The following is a 6225-nucleotide window of genomic DNA, read 5'->3' on the forward strand; positions in this document are numbered from 1 at the left end:
CTTCTCCTTCAAAAGTATTGACCATATGTAGCGAGAGTGATCATCAAACAATACAAATATGTACCTTTTGTGCGCAGCTGTAGAAGGTGAGATTGGTCCACAAAGATCTCCATGAATGAGTTCCAAAACTTGTGTCGCTCGATAAGAAGTCGCTTTTGGGAATGCTTGTCTTGCTTGCTTTCCGAATAAACAAGATGTACATGTTTCTTTCTCCTTTGACACATTCGGTATTCCAATAACTAGTTCCTTCATTGCCATTTGTTTTATGGTTTCAAGATTAATATGCCCCAAACGAGCATGCCACAGATTTGAGTCACTTGATGCCATAACTTGTAGACACTTTGTATATTCAACCTCTATTGTTACCTTGTACAGCCTGTTTCTTCCACGATTTGCCCTTATCAATAGGTTTCCATCTCGATCATGTATAGTGAGGTAATCTTCTTTCATCCGGACATCGCAGCCGGATTCAGTGTCTTGTCCTAAACTTATGATATTGCTCTTGAGATCATGTATGTAGTAGACATCTGCAAGTATTTTTCTTTCTCCTCCTTTGGTTACAAACAGAATAGACCCTTTCCCTTTTATGTCAATGTGCGAATCATCACCAAAGCGTACCTTTCCTGTGACCATCAGATCAATTTTGTGAAACCACTTCTTATTTCCTGTCATATGATTACTAGCATCGTTGTCTAAATACCAAACATTGTCTGAGCAATCTTCAAAGTCTTTTGGTTTAACATGCCTTTCATTAAGAAACACCACCTCGTGGACCATTAGAGATTCAGCCTCATGTGTGTCATCTTCTTCCTTTTCCAGTGTTTCTTGTGGTTTGATCAGCTTTAGGAGGCGATCCGGACAGGTTGATGCATAATGTCTAACCTTGTCGCAACGATAGCAGGTAATCTTCGATTTATCTCGCTGTTGGTAACCATATCTTCCTCGTCCTCTTCCTCTACCATGGCTTGAGCCTCTACCTCTACCACCTTCGTAAGAAAACTCTTGCAACTGTGGATGTGGAGCTGAGTCTACTACATACATAAGTTTGCTCTGACTATCCTGTGAATCTTCCTCTTCGAATACTCGTTCTTCATAAGTCTTTAATCTCCCAACAATATCTTCAGACGTTGTTGTTTTTAGATCAAGGACTTGCTCAAGAGATGCAATTATATGTATGTATTTTTTCCTTGGTTGAATTTTAAGAAATTTCTGACAATTTTTGTTTCTTCAATGGTTTCTCCCAATGATGCTGATTTTGTGGCAATTTCAGAAAGTTTACCAACAAATTCATCAATTGTATCGCTTTCTTTCATCTTTAATCTGTCGAATTCAGCCAGAAGTGTTTGTAACCTTGCTTCTCGTACCCGATCTGCCCCAAGATTCCTTGCTTTTATTGCATCCTAGACACCTTTTGCAGTAACTTGATTGCCGACTTGGAGAATTAGTGCTTCTGGAATGGATTGAAACAGGAAAGCTCGAGCTAAATCGTTTTTCTCTTCGTCGGTGAAACCCAGATCAATTGTTTCCCGGACTTTGTGCACATGAAGCAGAGAGTTCATTCTCATAGTCCAGACGGTGTAATTTGTGGTGTTCAACATTGGACATTGAGTCGATGATGGACCTCCTTCTTTTGGTTTGTTTGCTGGAACTTGTGGATCGATTTCAACGAAGCTCTGATACCAAATCTAGAAAGTTTGAATACTAAGATTATGATTTATAAAAGCACTTCTTTTATTAACTTATGAAAATAACTCAAAACAGAAGCTTCATAATCTCTTTTTCTCAAACTCTTTCTCTCAAATCTCTCTTGAAGGTATGCCACACTTTGGCAACTCTTTATATAGAGAGAACTAGAACACAATTTCCTAATCCAAAACAGGTAAACTAACTTATTTAGATATCTCCTAAATAAAACTATTCCTAAATGGATTAGAGTTTTCCTTTTCTCTTAAACCGCTTTCTTCTTCTTCAAGCTTAGCCCAACAACAAGTGTACAGTTCTTAATTTCAGGTGAATTCGAGGTAACCAACTATGAGTATAATCGCTGATCTCACCGAAAAACCAGTTCATAAACTGAAAGTGCTGGAGGATTTAACATCAAATGTAAAGCAGATACAAGACAATATATTGGAGGAGATACTCACACTAAACGCAAACACAAGATACCTCCAGCGCTTTTTCCATGGGAGATTTGATAAAGAGATATTCAAGAAGAATGTACAGGTGGTGACTTATGAAGATGTTAAGCCATACTGTATATCGAACGTGTTGCCAATGGAGAGCCCTCGAATGTCATTTCGGCCCGACCTATCACCGGCTTCGTACTAAGGTAAGAAACAAGAGGTTTTCTTTGTTTCTTTCGTATATGTAAGAATTAACTAAGATCATTATTGTTTGTTTTACGTTTGCATGTTATAAAAATATTATATTATTGTTTTGCAAATTCCAAATGTGAAAAGATCATGCTCTAATTCTAAAATGTTGGTTGTAGTACGGGTACTTCAGGGGGAGCACAAAAGATGATGCCATGGAATGAAAAATATTTAGACAACTTGACCTTCATGTATGATATTCGGATGCACGTTATAAGCAAGTAAGTCCATAGTTCTAATTTCTAAACGAAACTCATGAATGAAATTAATTACTCATATAACAAATAAATAAAATCATTAGTTTCTTGTTCTGTCTAGTAATGTGAAAGGTGTGGAGAAAGGAAAGGCGATGATGTTTTACTTCACTTAACTCGAATCCGTCACACCTTCTGGCTTGCCTGCTCGAGTCGCAAGCAGTAGCTATTTAAAGAGCAACTATTTCAAGAACCTTCCATCGAACTGGTATTACACGTACACCAGTCCTGATGAAGTTATTATATTATGTCCAGACTACAAACAGAATCTCTACTGCCATTTGCTTTGTGGTCTGGTTCAAAGAAATAACGTTACAAGAATTGGTTCTATCTTTGCTTCAGTCATGGTCCGAGCAATCAAGTTTCTTGAAGATTCATGGGAGGAGTTGTGTTCAAACATCCGATCAGGACAGCTCATCGAGTGGATCACGGACATTGGTTGTCGAAATTCTGTGTCTATAGTTCTTGGTGGGGCTCAGCCTGAAATTTCAAAAACCATTGAAGAAATTGCAACCAAAAGTGTTGGAAAGGTATAATCACAAAACTTTGGCCAAAAGCTAAATATATTGAAACTATTGTAACAGGTTCGATGGCTCAATATGTGCCCACCTTAAACTATTACTCTAATGATATGCTGCCTCTAATTTCAACGATCTATGCTTCTTCGGAGACTCAATTCGGGTTAAATCTCAATCCTATGTGCAAGCCTGATGATGTATCATACACTTTCATGCCCAATGTGTCCTACTTCGAGTTCATACCAGTGGATGGAGATATAAATGACGTTGTTGACCTTGGGGATGTGAAACTCGGATGTTCTTATGAAGTTGTGGTCACCAGTTTCTCAGCTGAGCTAGATAGTAAAACAATATATATGGATTTCAAAAACTATGATTTTTTTTTAATGTTATGATATCGAAGAAAGTTATTTTTCTCTCTTTTTATAATTTCCTTCAGGCTTGTATAGAATAAGAATTGGAGATGTTCTATTGGTGACTGGTTTCTACAACAAAGCACCTCAGTTTAGGTTGATAAGAAGAGACAACGTGGTTTTAAGCATTGACATTGGACAAAGCTAACGAAGATGATCTGTTTAAGGCGGTTAATCGCGCAAAACTCGCTCTTGACTCATCAGATCTCATGCTAGTAGACTTCACTAGCTATGCTGATAAACTCCACTGTCCGGGTCACTACGTAGTTTATTGGGAAGTAAAAGACAAAAACGAAGAAAAAATAAAGAGCAAGAAGCAAATGAACCTCAAACAAGAGACGTTCTCGAAGTGTTGTTTAATTAGTAATGGAGGATTCATTTAACATTGTTTACAAGATCTGTCGGTTCAAGGAAGAATCAGTAGGACCACTGGAGATAAAGGTGGTGCGTCATGGGACATTTGACTCTCTTATGGATTTCTTCATCTCACAAGGTGCTTCTATCGGTCAATACAAGACTCCAAGGTGCATCAAATCTGGAAAAGCCTTAAAGGTATTAGAGAATAGTGCGGTAGCCACATTCTTTGGTACTGGATAGATAATGTTTTACTTAGTTAGTTGTCAATAAATATGCATGTGCTTATGCTAGCTGCGTATTAGTTTTCTTAATTGTTGGATTTTCTTAATCTGTTTTAAATATTACTGAGTGGTTCCGTAGTCCGTACGCAAATCTCGAATCATTTTTATAATTAAATCATATTTTTGTTTGGTTTTAAAATTATACTACAATGTTTATTAACTAGACTTTCAATTGGTGGATACCAAAAAAAAAAAAAAAGCTAGAGTCTCAATTAGGTTAAGTGATGCGGTTTCTATTGTTTGTTGATCGTTTGCAACCGTCTACGGCTTTCGTATTTTTTTTTTTGATAACTCAAGGGTAAATCTCCAGCCTATGGAGGGGCTCGAGATTAATCCCTGGGGAAAGTGCAGTCCACGGATATCCTCTTTCCGGGTATTCAAATGGGCCGTAAGCAAGACTTATATCTATGTGGCCACATAGTAAATGAGTAGCAATTCCGCATCTGAGGAGAATTGATCCCTGGCCTAGACCAACATGGCAACTCTTCCAACCAGATGGGAACCACTAGCCCATCACCATGTGGTTACGGCTTTCGTATCTTGCATGCTAGATTTTGTGTTTTCAGTTTTTGTCGATAGGTAATAGTATTATGTAGGATGTAAAAGTAGTGAATACAACGGGTTGAACAAATGATGTAAAAGTAGTGAACAAATGATTTCATCATCACCCAGTACGTGGTCGCAAAGATGATCCTAGTATCGATTCTCTTGCAAAGAAAGTCGCTGCAATCAGTGGTTATATGCTTGTTTGGATTAATTTGGAGTGTGCGCTTGTATCCAAGGAGCAAACAATTCTACCCATATATGATATACGTAAATGTAAAAAAACAATATCGTAGTGTTTAATTTTTGGAAATAAATTTTGTATTGAATATATATGACTTTACGCCTCAATCTAATTGGCCAGACAGCCAATTTTGGGCCTAATTTGAACAGAAATAATCGTATAATTAAGCAATAATATGATGATGATGATGAATAAAAAGAAAATTATCTCACAGAATGTCTTTTCTTTGTGGTTTTGGCTATGAAAGACCAAAAAAAAAAAGCCAACTCCAACATGTAATCACGTAGTCTGATCGAAATTTGCGTAGTTATTGTCACGTTGCGCTCACGTACGTACTGATTAGTTTTCACAAAACATTAGTAGTGAATTAGTGATGGAGCTAGATAGAGAATTTAACCACATGCATGATTTTGTTATTAAGCCCTTTAATTTCTTCGTTGACTTTATCGGAAAATTATATGTGTGACTTATTATTGCACAAAGTCACGAACTTTTCCACGGATCACCACCACCACCGGCACCACTTTTCATTTTTTCCTTTACCTCTAAAAGTCAGTTTGAATTTTTTTTTTGGTTAAATATTATTTTAAAAAATTCTTAAAATTATTGATTCATAGTTTATGCATTTAATTTTCATTTATGATTTTATCACTCGTATTTATAAAAGGAAAGAATAAACTTCTAGCTGGTTTAATTTTCTAGATCTGGCTACGGAAAAGAAAAAATACATTCACTAAATGCGAATATGAGTAGGACATTGGTTCACAAATATCAACAATGGTGGATGGAATGGAAGTATTGGAACAGTTTTTTTTTTCTTTTCAAAATCTGACTTTTATTCAACTTCTTATTTTTCTTGGCAAAATACGAAAATTTATTTGCCTATTATAGGAGTGAACGCGAATCAAAAACTTTTAAAATTAAGAATTAATGATATATATCTATATTTAGATCTAAGTAAATAATTACATAGATATGTCCATACCAGTAAAATAATAACTAGATCCGTGAAATATAGCTAAGATAATTAAAATAGTTTATTTTTTCATTCAAATTTAAAGAACATACTTATTTGGGATATTCTAATATATATTCCACCTTTTAAACATATAATTTAAAAATATATATTTTAAATCTGGATATATATCTTCACTATCGTATCAGAATATATCCAAAATATCCACCTAATCTAAATAATAATTTTTTTAATCTAAAATATCCATATTGTTGTAAACTAGAGAAT

The 6225-nt window shown here is 35.6% G+C and overlaps 1 pseudogene; it reads left to right on the forward strand.

Annotated features, from left to right (window-relative positions):
- Nucleotides 2032-4154, forward strand: LOC109128665 (annotated as a pseudogene).

Source organism: Camelina sativa, chromosome 14, assembly GCF_000633955.1.
Source record: "Camelina sativa cultivar DH55 chromosome 14, Cs, whole genome shotgun sequence".
NCBI classification, from domain to species: domain Eukaryota; kingdom Viridiplantae; phylum Streptophyta; class Magnoliopsida; order Brassicales; family Brassicaceae; genus Camelina; species Camelina sativa.